This window comes from Ambystoma mexicanum, chromosome 1q (genome assembly GCF_040938575.1).
Source record: "Ambystoma mexicanum isolate Mex_15411 chromosome 1q, UKY_AmexF1_1, whole genome shotgun sequence".
In the NCBI taxonomy this organism is placed as follows: domain Eukaryota; kingdom Metazoa; phylum Chordata; class Amphibia; order Caudata; family Ambystomatidae; genus Ambystoma; species Ambystoma mexicanum.
Genome location: NC_090922.1, coordinates 1,120,235,567 through 1,120,255,169, shown reverse-complemented (window position 1 = coordinate 1,120,255,169; position 19,603 = coordinate 1,120,235,567).

The following is a 19,603-nucleotide window of genomic DNA, read 5'->3' as shown; positions in this document are numbered from 1 at the left end:
GGCACAAGGCAAGGATGCCCCTGGTCTCCAATGCTGTTTATTTTAGCGTTGGAACCTTTGGTGGCATATCTGAATCACTACTATGGCAAGGTGGGTATCAAAACGGGAGGGGGGCAGCATTTGATATCGCTATACGCGGACGACAAGTTGCTGTATTTACAATACCCAGAAAAAAACCTGCAATATATCCTGGAGATGCTAGAATGTTATGCAATGCTATCGGGCATAATGGTTTACTCGAGGAAGTCTGTTGTGTTCCCCCAGGTAGATATGTGGGAATGTCCCAACATGACTTACCAGTGCTACAGATTGGGTGGGCCACAGACACCTTTCGATATCTGGGGGTGGATGTGTATCACAATGTAGAGAACGAGCACAAAAACAACACTGAGAAAGCAGTAAAGTGGATAGAACGGAGTGTAGAATTCGGGCGCAGCTGCCCCTGACCATCATTGGAAGGGCTAAACAAAGTAGAGTTCAATAGGAGCACACCAAAGTAGAAAAACTATAATAAATTCTTGTTATAATCATAAATATATTCCGGGTGCTGGGGAGGAATACAAGCCCTGACACAGAGCTTGTGCAAAACATGAACAAGAAAAAAGTGTCTATTTCTAAAGACACTCCCGTCCCCTGCACACCATTAAAGGTGATACAAAATCAGTCAGGACAATCTTTGTGTTTTTACCACAATGTAATCAAGTTATAAACAAAGAAAGGGAACAAAACTAATTAAATCCAGTAACTTCTGTTTAACATTTGAATTTGAGAACAAAATGCACAAAGGCCACCATAAAAAAAGGGGAATATATATACCTTTCTAGGGTGAATTTGATGCGTGCATATACAGTATTAAGGTAACTAAAGAATTCTTCTAGTTCTTTTTTGGAGCCACACGAGACCCCAAAAATATTGTCAATGTACCTTTTCCAAACTATGATCTTTGAAGACCATTCAGGTTTGTCTAATACATGCAATTTCTCAGACCAGTACATATAGATGTTCGCGTATGCTGGGGCCATTGCTGACCCCATGGATGTACCAGATACTTGTGCAAAGTACTATTGTTGATACCTGAAGAAACTGTTGTGAAGAATTATTGTAATGAATTCAATGACTAACTGTGGGTCACATTTCACATTGTTAGTTTGCAATAACAACCACTCAACAGCCTCAATCCTCTCCTGGTGCGGGATAGAGGTGTATAAGCTACACACATCCATAGAAAATAAAATACAGTCTGGTGACAAACAAGAAATTTCTTTCACATTTAGGTGAAAGTCTGTGGTATCTCTCAGGTATGTCTGTATTGATTGTACCAAATGTTGTAGGATCCTGTCGACATATTTGAATAAAGGGTCTAAGATGCTGCTGGTGCCTGCAACAATAGACAATAGGATGATGTTTATCCTTATGAATTTTAGGAAGACCCTATAGTACAGGAATTATGGGGTATTTTTTCAATAAAAAAGATCTTGTTTTAACATTAATCCAGTCATTATCAAAAGCTTTGTTCACACAGTCTTCAATTGTCGACCTGATTTGTGGAGTGGGGTCTCTGTCTAGCCTTAGGTATGTGGTGTTGTCATCAAGCATGAACCTGCACTGAGAATGATAAAAGGTGGAGTCCATTACCACAACTGCTCCACCCTTGTCCGCTGGTTTAATCGTCAATTCTAGAGCTTTAGCCAACGTCTCCAATTCCTTCAATTGAAAATTTATGTCTAGTGTTTTTCTGCACTTTGGAAGAAAGTGTTTGAAAAATTCAACTGATGGCTTCTCCATATATATGTATGATTACAGATTACTTCGCTCCTGAGGAAAGGGGTGTTCCCCGAAACGCGTAGAGCTTGAATCTTCATTTCATCACAAGAATATATATTATTCTTGTGATGAAATGAAGATTCAAGCTCTACGCGTTTCGGGGAACACCCCTTTCCTCAGGAGCGAAGTAATCTGTAATCATACATATATATGGAGAAGCCATCAGTTGAATTTTTCAAACACTTTCTTCCAAAGTGCAGAAAAACACTAGACATAAATTTTCAATTGAAAAAATGCACAAAGGCCATCATAAAAAAGGGAATATATATATATATATATATATATATTCCCTTTTTTATGATGGCCTTTGTGCATTTTTTTCTGTTCATTTACATTCAAATGTTAACCAGAAGTTACTGGAATTAGTTTTGTTCCCTTTCTTTGTTTATAACTTAATTACATTGTTGTAAAAACTCAAAGTGTGTCCTGACTGATTTTTTAGCAGCTTTAATGGTGTGCAGGGGACGGGGGTGTTGTTACTCACCGAAATGGAGAGTACGTAAACAGGCCGGACCTCTATTGCTGGGGAGTTGCTTGAAGGAGCTAGGGTTGGAGCCTCCTACCCAAGCCTCCTCTCTGTGAGGGAATGAGCTCTTTAAACCGATATGACCACTTGCTGAACAGTACAGACAAGGGGACCGATCGATCAAAAAAGCGGGGAGAACAGACCGTCTCAAACCCAGGCTGTAAAGGAAAGGATAACAAGTTAATAATCTGCCAATAATGAAACTGGTTTATTCCCAAGACTATTCCCCTTTAGTAGTACCTGGTTTAATCTCCCCTTAAGCCAAAGGAACCGGAGTAACCTATAAGGTAGAGAGGTCTTAGTATATGGCTAACGTATAATTCTGCAGTATGGAAAAACCAAGAAAAACTATACTTTACCCCTGATGGAAATAGGATTGAAGTAAGAGTCCTGGGAAACAACGAAAGTATAAAATAAAAAATAGGGAGGTTAGTAAGGTAGCTATCCCCGAACGGAACGAGGGTCGCACTGGTTTCGGGATGGTGCACCACAGCAAAGCGTTCAAAAGATGCACTTAGGAATGAAGTCGAATTCCACAGAAAATGGTGTTCCAATTAGAGTTTTTCTTACCGGGGTAGTTACTGTCTCAGAGTCCAGGAAGCAGGCAGGGGTCTGGTACACAGGCGGTCACGAAACACAGCAGAGTCAGTGTCTAAGAGTTCCGAAAGCAGGCAAGGGGTCTGGTACACGGGCGGTCACGAAACACAGCAGAATCAGTGTCCAAGAGTTCCGAAAGCAGGCAAGGGGTCTGGTACACGGGTGGTCAGAAAACAGTTCAATCGGGGATTCAGAATAAGGAGTCCGTGTGCAGGCAGGGTCGGTACACGGGAAAACAAGGACTTCACAATTCAAGATACCGGGAGAGCACTTCGGAAAGTATGCCGGTTGTAACTTTAAACAGAAGCAGCGTTCTGTATGCCGCTGTGGAATAAATAACAACAAGAGGCGTATCGTTTGAAGATGAGGCTCCCCTCTCAACGCCGAGAACTACAACGTAACAGGTTTTCTGGATACTGTAGTTCGTGTAGAAATTTGCCATGGCAGCTGCCAGCGCGATAAGAAGGGCGCGTGCCGGCGCCGTAACCCTTTATGAAGGGCGATCACTTTCCTGTCCCTTATTTTGGTTTTAACCGGAATTCCCCAATTGTTCTTGCTCATACGAGAGCAACGAGGCAGAACCCGGGAAACGCGGCACGGCCGAGGGCGAGGTGTAACAGGTGTCTTTAGAAATAGACACTTTTTTCTTGTTTATGATGGGAAGGGCGCCACTGCTGAAGATGATAGTTTTACCCAGGCTGCTGCACAATTTCGCAAATGTCCCTTATATGATTCTCAAACGATTTTTCACCAAAGTGCAGGGGCACAACTCCAGGAACAGAATAGCCCTATGGAAATTGCAAAACCTGTATGATCAAGCAGCAATTAGACTGCCCAATTTCGAGGTGTACTACTTGGCTGGCCAGCTGCAATACGTGGCAAGATGGCTATCCGAGGACACCACACCAGAGACCAGATTGCTAAAGTCGGAATGCGCACCTTACTTTTTGAACGAGTGGATATGGGTAGCCGACCCTCCAAAGGGGAAGAGAGCGGCACTGCTGGTCTTGGGAAGGAAGATCTGGCAGAGAGCCTGCAGAATGATGGGGTGCCCGTTGCCATGTTCCCGCAGGTCCCCCTGGTGACAGTGAAAGGTGTTGATGAACAGATGAGTAGGACCATCAAAGAACATTGGGAAGGAACCAGTGCAAATAACAACTATAGGAGATGTATGGTGGGGGGGAGGATGGAGTTTGATATTGTAACGCTCACCTGATTCCCACGGAGGCGCTGATCCCGGCTGGGTTGCTATCGTTTCTTCAATTGAGAAGCGTAGAGCTCAGACGACTCTCAGGACTGGGCTTCCTCTTATCGAATGTCTGACTTGCAGGGTAAGTTTTCTGCAGGTGGAAGAAAAAGGGTTAATCACCGTTTGATGGGATTCCTTCTCCCACCAATCGCCAGTTTCTCCCACAGCCTAGCTTTCTACTTGTCTCGGCGAGCTCTCACCTTAGGCGTATAAATGCTGAGCTCTCCATCCTGCGTCTGGTGCAGGGGTGCGTGGATTCCAGTTACGTCACTGGATGAGTTCAGTGTTGAGGCTCAAGTCTTTTGCGGCCTTAGTTGTGGCACTGGTGCTGGGATGCCGAAGAGCGATGCCGCCGTTACTGCATGAGCGGATGCCTGTAAGTATACTGTAGTCTTTAGGCTTTAAAAGATGGGCACCTTAATAATGTCCCTTTTCCTTTGTTTCAGGCCTCAGGATGCTGTGGGCGTAGTTTTCCGTTGCCGCTGCACGTGCCGATGCACGTAAGTATAATGTTCGTTGGCCGCTTTTAATGGCACCTCTAATAATGTCCTTTTTCTAGTTTTCAGGTGCCGGGATGCTGCAGGCTTTATATCCGTTGCCACTGCACGTGCCGATGCACGTAGGTATAATGATCGTTGGCCGCTTTTAATGGCACCTCTAATAATGTCCTTTTTCTAGTTTTCAGGTGCCGGGATGCTGCAGTTGATGCGGCCGCTTCTGCGCATGCAAAAACTGGTAAGTTAAGATGAATGCGACTGCCTTCACCCGAACCCCTTTTTAATTATGTCCTTTGCCTTTCAGGTGCAGAGAAGCTGCCGAAGAGAAGGCCGCAGTTAGCTCTGTTGCAATCACGGATGGATCAGGTAAGCGGGCGCAGCTGCGAGCGAGTTGCACTTTTCTAACCTTATGTTTATTCTTTGCAGGTTTTGCCGGTGACTGGATTCCGGGATCTGGTAAGTATTGTTCTGTGTCTTTCTTCATCAACAGGTTGCTGCGCGGAAGCTGAAGATGACTCTGGACCTGGAATGCAGGAGCCGACTCGGTGAGCGTCCTGCTGCTGCTGCAGAATAACGCGAAGCACGTGTTTTCCATCGGGCGTGGTTTAAATAGCAGAGAAGTGCTTCCAGTGTGTGTTCTTCCACCGGTTCCACCCAGGTAAGAAAAGAGTTCCTGAATGGAGGGAATAGTTCCTCCCAGCCCTGATGGCTGGGGACTTCAACCAGACTGGATTGTTCTGGGTAAATATGCAGCATGGTCTGCCTCAGGTAAGTCCACCCAAGCAGTATTACACTGTTTATCAATATGAGCCCGGCGCCTATGGCGCCGGGACTGAAACCCTTCATGAGCCTGGCGCCAAAGGCGCCAGGACACGGTCCAAAGGGCCCCTGTAGGGGTCTGCTGGGTCCAGAGTAGTGGAAGACGGGTCTGCTTCCGAGGGCGCTGGGCCAGTCCTGGCCCCTCGGGAGTAGCGCCCATGACAGCCCCCCCATCAAGGCCCCTCCCAAACTTGTCCTCCCCGGGGGTTTTGGTTTATCGGGAAAGGTTCGGTGAAATTTCTGGACTAGACGAGGAGCATGGACGTGGTCATAGGGTTCCCATGACCTTTCCTGAGGTCCGTAGCCTTTCCAGTCGATTAGGTAGAATAGCTTTGTTCTGATGATTTTAGAGTCCAAAATGTCTTTTACTTCGAATTCAGGCTCCCCATTCACTTGAATGGGCTCTGGAGGATTGGTCAATCTGGTTCCAGGTTGCATGGGTTTCAAAAGAGATACGTGAAATACAGGATGTATTCTCATATGGGTTGGCAATTCTAATTTAACGGCCACTGGATTAATTATGGCCGTAATTGGATATGGTCCCAGGTATTTGGGGTTGAAGGTGCGAGGCCCTTTAAGCGATAAATGTTTGGTGGACAGCCAGACTTGATCCCCAACCTGGTATTGAGGGGCATTGCTTCGGTGTTGATCTGCTCCTTTTTTGTACCTCTCTTTAGCTTGTTGTAGATGTGCAGTAGCTTCCTTAAAAGCTTGGGTAATAACGGTGTGCAATTGATCCACGGCAGGTGTTCCAAGATCTTGAGGTGGATCAAGGTTGGAGGTTCGAGGATGAATCCCATACAAGATGTAGAAGGGACTCTTCCCGGTACCCGAATGAACTGAATTGTTGTAAGCATATTCAGCTATCCAAAGGATGTCCTTCCAGTTACTCTCCGACTGTTGTAGCATGCATCGTAAATATTGCTCGAGAGTCTGGTTTGTTCTCTCGGTTTGCCCGTCGGTCTGGGGATGATGGCTGGTCGAAAGTCTTACATCGATTTGAGCTAATCGACAACAGCTACGCCAAAAGTGGGAAATAAACTGGCTCCCCCTATCTGAGATTAGTACTGACGGGAAGCCGTGTAGCCGGACGATGTTTTCAAGAAATACTTTGGCTAGGACTGATGCTGAAGGTAAGCCTTTTAGCGGAATGAAGTGGGCCATTTTAGAAAACAGGTCCACAATAACAAGAATGGTGTTGTACCCGGAACAGGAGGGTAAGTCTGTGATGAAGTCCATGGAAAGGGTATGCCAGTGACACGGTGGGATGTCTAATGGTTGCAGAAGACCAGCCGGCCTCTTCTTCTGACCCTTGTTTTGAGCGCACACACCGCAGGACATCACAAATTCCTTTATGTCTTTTCTCCACGAAGGCCACCAGAAGTGTCTCTTCACCTTTTCTGTGGTTTTGGCAATGCCAGGGTGACCCTCAATTAATGAATCATGATAGCAGGAGATTACCTGTCTTTGTAAATCGGCGTGTGGTAGGAACAATCGTCCTTGGAAATAAGGCAAGTCATTGCTTACGGTGAAATCTTTTCCTTTTTGTAACCAGTTCAGTAAGTCTGGTGAGGTTACAAGTTGTTTAGTTTTTTCTTCAATATCCTCAATGGATTGTGAAGAAATCAGACCCACGATCCTTTGTTCAGGAATTATTGGTACAGGTTCTGGATTGGCAACGTTATCTCCCATTCCAATTCGGGAAAGAGCATCCGCTTTGCCGTTCTTGTTGCCGGGGCGATAAGTGATCACGAAGTCAAATTCAGCAAAGAATAGAGCCCAGCGAAGCTGTCTGGAGGATTGAGCCTTGGCGGTTTTCAGATACTGCAGATTTCGATGATCGGTGATCACTGTGACGGTGTGTCTGGCCCCGAGGAGATAATGCCGCCATGCCTTAAAGGCTGATTTAATCGCTAGAAGCTCTTTGTCTGTGATGGTGTAGTTGATCTCAGGCGCCGAGAACTTCCGAGACCAGAATGCCACAGGATGCAGTTGGTTAGTCTCTGGATCTCTTTGTGATAGGACTGCTCCCATTGCTAAGCTGGAGGCGTCGGTTTCAATGATGTAAGGGAGGTCCAGGCGTGGGTGTTTCAGTATTGGCGCCGAGGTGAATTTAGCCTTTAGCTCTTGGAAGGCTTGTTCTGCTTCTGCGGACCATTCAAAGCGTTTATTTTTTCTTAAGAGGGCGGTGATGGGTTGTACCACTCGTGAAAACTGTGGAATAAATCTATGGTAAAAATTGGCAAAGCCTAGCATGCTTTGAACGCCTTTCACGGAAGTAGGAGACAGCCATTTGAGGATAGCGTCTACTTTTCTCGAGTCCATGTGGACTCCTTTGGATGTCAGAATAAATCCCAAAAATTCGACCTCAGTGACATGAAAAACACATTTTTCGAGCTTGGCAAAAAGTTTATGTTGGCGAAGTTTTTCAAGGACCGCCCTAACATGATTTCGATGGTCAGCTTCTGAAGATGAGTACACAAGAATGTCATCTATGTAGACGACAACGCAGACATCAATGAGCTCTCTGAGGACATCATTCATAAAATATTGGAAGGCGGCCGGTGCATTGCATAGTCCAAAGGGCATCACTTGGTATTCAAATAGCCCATACTTAGTGCGAAAGGCCGTCTTCCATTCATCTCCTTCCTTGACCCGTACCAAGTGATAAGCTCCCCGGAGATCAAGCTTAGTATAAATACAGGCGTTTTTTACCTGGTCAAGGAGTTCCGGGATCAGAGGTAAGGGGTACCGGTTTTTTACTGTTATCTGGTTCAGAGCACGATAATCTATACAGGTTCTGAGGTCACCTTCTTTTTTTGGTACGAAGAACAGAGCCGTGGATGCAGGGGACTTCGACGGACGGATAAAGCCATTGGCCAGGTACTGGTCTAAATACTGTCGCAGATGAAGGTTCTCAGGCTCGGTAAGGGCGTAAATCCTACTGCAAGGGGGAGTTGCACCGGGTAGCAAATCTATCTGACAATCGTATGATCTGTGGGCTGGCAAAGTGTTAGCCTGTTCCTTTTGAAAAACATCTTGGAACTCTCGATACCCTAGAGGTAATTGTGGACCGTCAGCCGTTACTGACGCTAGGCCAGTGTTGGGTCGTGGATAACAAGTTGGTGTGCACTCTGGGAACTTTATCGTCTTTGCTCGCCAATCAATCTGAGGATTGTGTTTCTCCAGCCAAGGAATCCCTAGAATTACTTGGAATTGAGGAGCCTTGATCACGTCGAACACAATTACCTCCTGGTGCCCGTCTTGGGCTAGTATCGTCACTTCAGTAGTGGTATGGGTCACTGGTCCGGAGGCGAGTTCCGTCCCATCCACCGTGGTAATGACGTCTTTAACCACCTTTGGACAAAGAGGTAAGTTCATCCTGGAAGCCAATTCGCGGTCCACATAATTTCCAACTGCTCCGCTATCAATGTATGCCTTAATTGCATGCAAACGATCCGGTTGCTCTGGGTTTACGAGGACCATTGGCATTATGAAGTGCGAGGTCAAAGAACTGGTTTTTACGCTCGGCAAGCGGACCTCTACACTTGTCGGGTGAGGTCGTTTCCCGGCTCAGGCTTTTCAGAACTCTTATCAGAAGCTCCCACTGTCTTCTTAGGTGGTTTCACCGGGCAATCTCGAAGAAAATGTCCTGAATTTCCACAATAGAGACATAGTTGCATTTGTCGTCTCCTGTCGCGTTCTTTCTGGGTTAGGGGACCCTTTACAACCCCAATTTGCATAGGTTCGACGGCTTCAACTCCTTTGGTGTGACTTTGAGGCTTAGGGAACACTCGTGTTTCAAACCTGGATCAATCCGCCTTTCTGTTTTGTAGTCTGTGATCCAATTGGACCACCAAATCAATGTACTCCGAACAATCCTGAGGAGGATTCACTACCTGGGCAAGGACGTCTTTGAGTTCGCCACGCAAACCCCTGTGAAAAAGCGTGATTCTTTTGTCCTCAGGCCATCTCGTTTCCACGATTAGCCTATTGAATGATGCAATGTAGGCCAAAAGATCTTGATTGCCCTGTCGTAGGGAAAGGAGTTCGTTGTCCAGGGCCTGCCCCTGGGAATGCCTTGCAAAAAGTCTTTCCATATTTGCCTGGAAGGTCGGGAAATCACGAAGGATCGGGTCATCCTGTGTAACCAGAGGGATCGACCAATCAGCGGCACTGCCGCTAAGATACGAAAGCACAAAGGCTATCTTAGTCTGGTCAGTCGGAAAGGCTGCAGGTCTACAAAGAAAGTGCAATCGGCATTGATTTATAAACACCGCAAACCTTTTAGGGTCACCAGAGAAGCGTTCAGGCGGTGCCAATGGCACATTTCGGGGTAGGTTGATTTGAACAGGATTGGCTGAAGCCGCTGGGTTATAGCTCCCTCCTGAATTAGGTAGCAGGGTTTGCCCCGCTTGTGTCTGTAATAACTGTCTGGCAAGATCATCAGTTCGTTCTTTTGATATTATCAATTCCCTCCTAAGGGCATTCGTTTCCTGGCGGGCAGCATGAACTTCAGCTCTTAATTCCCCTAATAACTGGGCCAGTTGGTCTGTGTCGGAAGTTTCCATAGCGCCTGGGTAGGAGGTTATTGGTGGGCTTCGCGTTCTGTAACGCTCACCTGATTCCCACGGAGGCGCTGATCCCGGCTGGGCTGCTATCGTTTTTTCAATTGAGAAGCGTAGAGCTCGGACGACTCTCAGGACTGGGCTTCCTCTTATCGAATGTCTGACTTGCAGGGTAAGTTTTCTGCAGGTGGAAGAAAAAGGGTTAATCACCGTTTGATGGGATTCCTTCTCCCACCAATCGCCAGTTTCTCCCACAGCCTAGCTTTCTACTTGTCTCGGCGAGCTCTCACCTTAGGCGTATAAATGCTGAGCTCTCCATCCTGCGTCTGGTGCAGGGGTGCGTGGATTCCAGTTACGTCACTGGATGAGTTCAGTGTTGAGGCTCAAGTCTTTTGCGGCCTTAGTTGTGGCACTGGTGCTGGGATGCCGAAGAGCGATGCCGCCGTTACTGCACGAGCGGATGCCTGTAAGTATACTGTAGTCTTTAGGCTTTAAAAGATGGGCACCTCAATAATGTCCCTTTTCCTTTGTTTCAGGCCTCGGGATGCTGTGGGCGTAGTTTTCCGTTGCCGCTGCACGTGCCGATGCACGTAAGTATAATGTTCGTTGGCCGCTTTTAATGGCACCTCTAATAATGTCCTTTTTCTAGTTTTCAGGTGCCGGGATGCTGCGGGCTTTATATCCGTTGCCACTGCACGTGCCGATGCACGTAAGTATAATGATCGTTGGCCGCTTTTAATGGCACCTCTAATAATGTCCTTTTTCTAGTTTTCAGGTGCCGGGATGCTGCGGTTGATGCGGCCGCTTCTGCGCGTGCAAAAACTGGTAAGTTAAGATGAATGCGACTGCCTTCACCCGAACCCCTTTTTAATTATGTCCTTTGCCTTTCAGGTGCAGAGAAGCTGACGAAGAGAAGGCCGCGGTTAGCTCCGTTGCAATCACGGATGGATCAGGTAAGCGGGCGCGGCTACGAGCGAGTTGCACTTTTCTAACCTTATGTTTATTCTTTGCAGGTTTTGCCGGTGACTGGATTCCGGGATCTGGTAAGTATTGTTCTGTGTCTTTCTTCATCCACAGGTTGCTGCGCGGAAGCTGAAGATGACTCTGGACCTGGAATGCAGGAGCCGACTCGGTGAGCGTCCTGCTGCTGCTGCAGAATAATGCGAAGCACGTGTTTTCCATCGGGCGTGGTTTAAATAGCAGAGAAGTACTTCCAGTGTGTGTTCTTCCACCGGTTCCACCCAGGTAAGAAAAGAGTTCCTGAATGGAGGGAATAGCCTGATGGCTGGGGACTTCAACCAGACTGGATTGTTCTGGGTAAATATGCAGCATGGTCTGCCTCAGGTAAGTCCACCCAAGCATTATTACACTGTTTATCAATATGAGCCTGGCGCCTATGGCGCCGGGACTGAAACCCTTCATGAGCCTGGCGCCAAAGGCGCCAGGACACGGTCCAAAGGGCCCCTGTAGGGGTCTGCTGGGTCCGGAGTAGTGGAAGACGGGTCTGCTTCTGAGGGCGCTGGGCCAGTCCTGGCCCCTCGGGAGTAGCGCCCATGACAGATATGCTGAGTAGAGACACAGGCTTACATAGCGGGCAATATATCACATATGCTAGGCTGATGAAGTTAGTGAAGAATGCATGGTCTGAGATAGAGCTGGCCCAGCAGCCGGACGCAGCCGGAGAAACTTTTCAGGTAGTGTCAGAAGGCGGCCATGCGATCTTCCGAATTTATGAATTATTGATGTCTAAGGTTGACAAAGAGGTGGTCCAGATAAGGAGTGACTGGGAAAAAGAAGGAGGGTAGACTATAAATGATGGACTATGGGCGAGGATGCGGAGGTATCACAAGAAAGTATTGAGGAATGTTAGACTACAACAGATTCAGTTATATATTACCCACAGGGCATACATGACCCCCAAGAAAAGTGCTAAATTCGCAAATGCAGCTATGCAGAACTGCCCGAAATGTGGGGAGGAGGACGCTAGGATGGTACACATGTTCTGGGTGTGCCCAGAAATAGTGAGATACTGGCGGGAGGTGGAGAACCGGCTGGCTGACAAAGGGATCAGATTAGAAGTGGATTCTCCTGTGGGCGTGCATGGTGGGGGATTTCCAAGACCACGCAAACTTAAGCACGTGAGCAAAGTCAAATATTTGGCTTATATTCTAGCGAAGCGTAGGATAGCGATTGGATGGAAGGCAAGAGAGAGACCGAGTGTGGAAAGATGGTGGTGGGATCTCTTGAAATGGGCAGACGCAGAAACAGTGGTCTGGAGAGAAGCAGTGTGTAGGGACGGGGAGGAGGAAGCAGCATCACTGACAGCCTGGCTGCACTTGGTGGCATCACTAACGAGCTTGGGTTCTGAAAAACTCAAAACGAACAGCTCCCTAGATAGCAAAGAAGGGGCGACAGGCATCGGCTAGAACATGGAAGTTGTATATTGCGAGACTCTGGGGGGGAGGGGAGGCTAGTAACTGTGTGGATATTTTTGGTTTATGTACTTTTTTGTTTTTTCATGCACCATGTTTGGGTGCAATATTCGTTGATTGTTGTGGAAACTAATAAAATACTTTAATTTAAAAAAAAGTTTATTCCCATGAATATCATTATCACAGTCTTGTCTGTGTTTAACAGCAACTTATTCTGTTTCATATAATTATGCAATACAGTCATGGCATGCTGGAGACCAATATAAGTATTATCAAACAGTACGATATCATCAGCAAACAGGAGAGCAGGAATTCAAGTGGCACGAAAGTCTGGGCAAAAATGATTGACAATATGCAAGTTAATCTACCAGGTCAAGGAGATAGAGATTAAATAGGCAGGGTGCTCAAACCAAACCCTGCCTAAGGCACATTTATGTATTAACTGGGGCTCCCAGTTTCCCATTATTATCTAAACAAATTTGGATACTTGTGTTTGAATGCAATTCTACTAGAAGTCTTAGCAGGCCACCATGCAGTTTGTTCCACAGTCTATTTCTTTCTACGGTATCGAAGGTGCTTGCCAAGTCCACACTTGCCATGAACAGGGGCAGTGATATTTGTCCAGGGCCTGTTCCTTTAGTAGTTGGATGATCAGTCCATTTAATCCAATTCCACAGTTCTTACTGAAGCCTTTTTGATATGTAACTGGTCTATTAACTGAATCCACCCAAGCTGCCAAATCCTGGAGAATTAGCCCTGCAAATATCTTTGACGCTGAATCCAGAAATGCTATTACACGATAATTTCCTGGGTCCCTGATGACACACGTTTAAAAATGGGTACGACTTTGTGGAGGAGGTGCTAGACCCCCCCTTCCCCTGCTAGAACCCCCTCCTTCCTCTTAAACTGAATGCAAAAAACCTAATAAGTTGATCAATAGTTCCAGTATTGCAAAAATCTGAATTATAGTGTTTTAGGGCAACATATATTTTTTGGGGTCAGAATATCCCAAGGGGTGGAGGTCATCTCAGGTATTATATGTAAATCATAAATATCTAAACATATAGGGCCTCAATACACGGAACGCGGTAAAAAACTGCCCTTGCCGGCATGGCGCTATTAACGTGTCCGCCTTGGCAAGAGGCCGCTAATTGCGTGCCATTACGAGTATGCGGACACGAGCACAGCGCCATGCCGGTAATGACCCTACTGCCATGCCGCTAAAGACCCCAAAAAGACCCTTAGCGGCACCGACAAAAGCGATGATAGCACTTCCGACCTCCAGCAACACGCAAATAGCGGTCACCGCTATTAGCGGTCACCGTAAAATTGCGGAAATGGAAATAGCGTCATCGCACAGGAACGGGAAAGAGCACGGCGGCCATCTTTAAAAACACAATCCATTGCCATCCTCTGCCCCCAGGACCTGTTTCCACACCAGTGCCATACCAAAGCATCAAGGATCCCCTCACAATGCCCAAGGCAATCAAGAAAGGCGCAGATCGCCAGCGCAAGGAGAAATTCACAAATGAGGAGCTGATCATGCTGACGGAGACCCTTGCTGCAAGCGCGGATGTTGTCTTCACGATTGACATGCAGCGTGAGACCCTGATTAAAAAAAAGGCCATCTGGGCAGAGGTGGCCCAGAAAGTCAGTGCGGTGGGCACCACCACCCGCACCGTTAAACACTGCAGGAAGCGGCGGGGCAATCTCCGCCTCCGGGTCCGCAGCATACTGTCTGCAAATCGTAAGCTGGCCATGGCCACAGGAGGTGGCGCTGATTCTCCCATCAAACTCAGGGAGTGGGAGGAGACCTGCGCCAGCACAATTGGCGTAGAATCCATAGAGGGAGTCGGGACATGGAGCGTGGTGCGCCCACAACATCAGATGGAGGTGAGTGTACACATGAAACAATGCACTGTGAAAGGTGAGGCACCCCCCAAATGTGAGCCCAGAATCACCTCAGGGATGTGGCCACAAACATACATGCACACAACCCTGCCCATGTGAGTGTCACACCCCAACACACACACATGCACGCATCACCACAGACATGTGCCACACAGACCCATGCATGGATGACCCACCCAACAGCCCCATGACCTGAATGCCCACTAATGAAGTCCCAATGCACAGAACAGCATGAGGAACAAAATCTGCATGAAGCACGTTGAACCATCACCAATGCCATCCCCCTCTTTGTCCCCCACAGGCTCACAGACCGACAGCGATGAGCAGGACACTGCAACACAGGCTCCCCCTGCCTAAAAACAAGCCAGGGCACAGGAGACAGGGAACACCGCCACCACATTAAGGGGCACAGGGAGGAGTGAGCACCTGCAGAGGGGCAAACGCAGCAAGAGAGCCACTGCACCAAGACCTGAAGCTACGGCTGCAACAATTGCTGCACCCACTGCTGTGATCCCCCCAACACAGGAAACACCCACGGAGGGCCCACTCTCTGCTGCCACCAGTTCGACTGGTGAGGCAGCAGCCACTGTGCCGCTGTCTGACGTGGAGGAGACGAGTGACTTGCCCATGCAAATGCAGACCCCCAGTGCCCCAGGATCCAGAGAAGCAAGCCCACGGTCAACACCACGATCCAGTAGCCATGGCCAGTCTGGCGACGAGACCATGGCAGGGTGCTGTAGCCCACAGGTGCCCTCACCTGATGGCTGAGACATAGACCAAGGTGCAGCAGCCACCCCACGAGCTGGACACAGTGGCCATGACCTGGCCACCATCAGGCAGCGCCAGGAGGATATTACAGCGCTGGTTGGCCAGCATGTAAATGAGGTAGCCCGTCTGAGGGAGGAGTTCAGGGAGAATGCTAGGCAGTCGAGGGAGGGAATGGAAGCCTGCACCAACAGGCTCTGCGAGGAGATGGCACAACTGAGGCAGGTCCTCACCCGCATAGCGGACGCGATGGAGCGACAGTACCCACCACCACCACAAGAACAACCAGGCACCTCCTCCTCTGCAAGTTCAAGGCAAACAAGCCCCCGCCGCCGCTCCTTGCGCACCATGAGGCACACACCCTCACAACCTCCTAATGGTGGTGGTGGGCATGGGAAGTAGGGCCAGCAGGATCTAGCTGGCACATGTGCAGCAGGACACCAACGTTGTGCAAGCCACACATGGGGGTGTTGTGGGGGGGGGGTGAGGGTGTTTTCGGAGTGTTTTGGGGGAAAGGGTGGTTGCATATTCGGGGCCATGCACTTTTTCTTCTCAAAATATGTTTAATACACTGGTGACAAGTTAAGACACAGGCTTGGACTTCATCATTGTGTATGTGAACTTTATTGGGGGACAGGGCCCATTGTGCGCTTCACCACAAACACCAGTGCACTAATACCCACATCCATCCAACAGAGTTGAACCATGTGATTCAGAATATTTGGTTGATCAGATGCTGACGCACATCGTGTCCCTCCTGGGCATCGCCTCTTGCTTGACATGCAGCCCCGTCCCCTCCCTCCTCATCCCCATCATCATCCTCATCAGGTGGTTGCATTTCGACGTCAGGGGGCAGTGGCACATTCCGTCTGATACACATATTGTGCAGCATGACACATGCCATGGTGATCTTGGCCACCTTCTCATGGCCGTACAGGAGAGCCCCACCCGACCTGCATAGGCACCGGAACCGTGTCTTCAAAAGGCCAAATGTCTGCTCAATCACGACGCGGGTACGGGTATGTGCATGATTGTATTGCTCTTCGTGCCTGTTCTGTGGGTTCCGTACAGGGGTAAGGAGCCACCTCTTCAGGGGATAGTCAGCATCACCTGCATGGGTGGAACAATGGGGACTTGTTACTGTTCACCTCAAGTGCAACCTGTACATATCACACTAATCCAGTTTGCATTTTGATTGGCATCCACGAATCCCAGCATGCATGGAGACGATCTGTGTCACTGCAATGTGAGAAGGTGAGCTAGTCCCTGCAAGTGGACATGCACCATGCATGCCTCCGGCAGTAATTGCCATGTCCTGGGTGTGGACAGGTCTTAGGTGTTCCTGGGCCCAGGCAAATTTGGTACCACACTGCTAGTGTACTGCCATTCTGAAATCGATGTCGCCATGCTGTGAAGCGTCACTTCAGTAGTGGTGTGGGGTGTGGTTCAGTACAATGGCTAGAGGTGATCCCTTTGCATGCACTCAAGGGCGCATAGCTGTAGTGATGTTGTGCAGCACAAATTTTCTATTTGCATATTGGTGCCATGTTGCTGATTTGTGTCATATGGGGTGTGGTATGATGTGCAGTGTGCATGTGGATGGATGTGTCATGTTTGGCATCTTGGATTGTTTTCAATGTTGTGCTGCTTCAAATTGCATGTTGTTTTGTTTCCGGTCAATTGTGGCCTGCCTTGGTGGACATTGGCCTACATCTGTATGTCCATTTGTTGTACAGACGACAGTCCACACCCAGTTGGAGTATGCATCTCTCCCCCCCCAATCACACCCAGTTGGAGTATGCATCTCTTCCCCCCCAATCACACCCAGTTGGAGTATGCATCTCTTCCCCCCAATCACACCCAGTTGGAGTATGCATCTCTCCCCCCCAATCACACCCAGTTGGAGTATGCATCTCTTCCCCCCCTGAATCACACCCAGTTGGAGTATGCATCTCTCCCCCATCACACCCAGTTGGAGTATGCATCTCTCCCCCCCAATCACACCCAGTTGGAGTATGCATCTCTTCCCTCCCCAATCACACCCAGTTGGAGTATGCTTCTCTTCCCCCCCAATCACACCCAGTTGGAGTATGCATCTCTCCCCCCCCCCAATCACACCCAGTTGGAGTATGCATCTCTTCCCCCCCAATCACACCCAGTTGGAGTATGCATCTCTTCCCCCCCAATCACAACCCACATCACGCTGCCATGTGCTTGCCCTGCTACTCACCAAGTAGCCACGAGCGTTGTCCGGCTTGTCGCTCCATGTAGCGTGGTATCGTTGAGTTCCGCAGGACCATTGAATCATGGGTTGATCCAGGATATCGGGCACAACAATGTGTGATATCTTGTTTGAGTCACATACCATTTGGACATTGATGGAGTGGAATTGCTTTCTGTTTCGGTAGACTGCTTCATTGTAATGTGGGACCACCAATTCCACATGGGTGCAGTCGATGGCCCCGATGCAACTTGGGCTGCCTGCCAGTGAATAGAAGCCAACTTTGGTGTGGGAGATCTCCTGGGCAGTCCGTGGCAGGGATATGTGTTCACTTGTGTGCTTGTGGAGGGCATCGAGCACCTGAGTCAGCGTGCGTGAGAATATTGGTTGTGAGATGCCATGCATCTGCCCTACTGTATGCTGGTAGGTGCCTGTGGCCAGGAAGCGGAGCACAGTTACCACCTTCAGTAGAGGGGGGATGGCAGTTCGGATGTTTATGAGGCTCACAATGTCGTCATGTATCATGTCCACGATGCTGGTGATGGTATCCCGGTCCAGACGGTACAGGGTGTGTATCTGCTCAGGGGTTGGGTTGAATGGACTGGCTCGGATCCTGGGGATTGCTGGCTGCCTCTGTGGTATTACTAGGTGGACTGGTGGGGCTTGCTGCGCCTGTCTCGCCCTCCTCCTCCTCCTCCTGCGTCTCCTATGTGCTGCCTGTTGTTGTTAGTGCTGCAATGCAATCATGTCCTACAGCCCATTTAATGCTGCTAGTATTGGAACCATCTTGGTTTGGGAAGGGGTGTGCGAAGGGGTGTGGTGTGCTCCTTTTGTGCTGCCACAGTCTCCATTGCCTCCACCTGTGCTGATTGTGTCCACCTGTGGCAGGTGGGAACACTGTTCATTTCTCTTAGTGGGTGGTTCGCAATGCCGGTATTTACGCCATGCCGGTATGGGCTTTTTGGGGCTGTTCCATGCCACTATTAGCATGTCCGCATGGCTTGTGATGGTGTGCTAATAGCGGCATGCCGCTATTTACGGGATATGGGGTCGTGCGCCCGTGGACTAGCCGCTATTAGTGGCACCGTTCTTAGCAGTGCCGCTAATTGCGGTTGGCCGGGTCCTAATTGGGAAGGGTTTTTAACGATACCAGTATTCCCTTACCGGTATCGTTATTCCCTTACCGCAATCTGTGTAATGAGACCCATAGTCTGTGAACTGAACAGAAACCGAGTTATGCGCAAAAGTAAATAACAAACTCCCCATTGGTAGCTGCAAAGAACATTCAGGTTAGAGAGACTCAAATAAATTCTAAGATGGATGCCGAAGAAACAAAATGGCCTCTGGACCAGATGTTAGAATAGATGACTCATTGTGAATCCAGGATGTTCTTTTGGCAGCAGTTCACTGTAGGCAATTATGAGGTGGGATATATTTAGCATTTCTTGGCAGCGATTCTGACAGTAATGGGCCGTGGAGCTGGATAAAAGTCTGAGAAGCTACCAATTAGACAGAACAGCTGCTTAAACTTGCAGCAAATATGCTGAGTTCATGACGTTTCCCACAGTATTGCCTGCCAAGTCAATTTGGGAGGTCTCAGCAATCTGATAAGAGCTGCTTCTTTGGCAGCGATGAAGGACTTATAAAAGAGGTTGGTAGGATCTCACACAAATTTAACTATCCTATATGTCATTCAAATGATGCTTGCCAAGAGAAGTCATGTGGGCTTGGTGAGTGGCACTTAGATCAACCAATAATAGAATGGATAGGGGTTTGCTTTTAGTTGAAGGAACCAATTAAAATGTATTGTGCAATGAATTGTAATGTCACATCAGCCTGAGAAAAGTATAAAAGGAAGCTGATTCAAGAGTTTAGGACTGCCATTCCTGATGTCCTTGAAAGTGTAATAAAGATGACTTTTGAACCAGCTTAGGCGTCTGTCTCCATCCTTGTCCAGTGCCCTGTCTGTGCTGCCTGTTCCACAGATGTCAAGTGCCCAGGGAGGCATTGGGCCCTCCAGTTCACTTGGTGGCCATGTGTGAAGGGACCCTGAAGACTTTTCTTCCAGAGAAAGGAATCCAGAGGGTTATGCTGGCAGACATGAGGAGATGTGCCCTGGGGAGAGTGGTAGGTTAAGTAATTTATCTGCAGTGTGGCCCCACCTTGCCGGGAAGGGGTCTCCCCATGAATGATG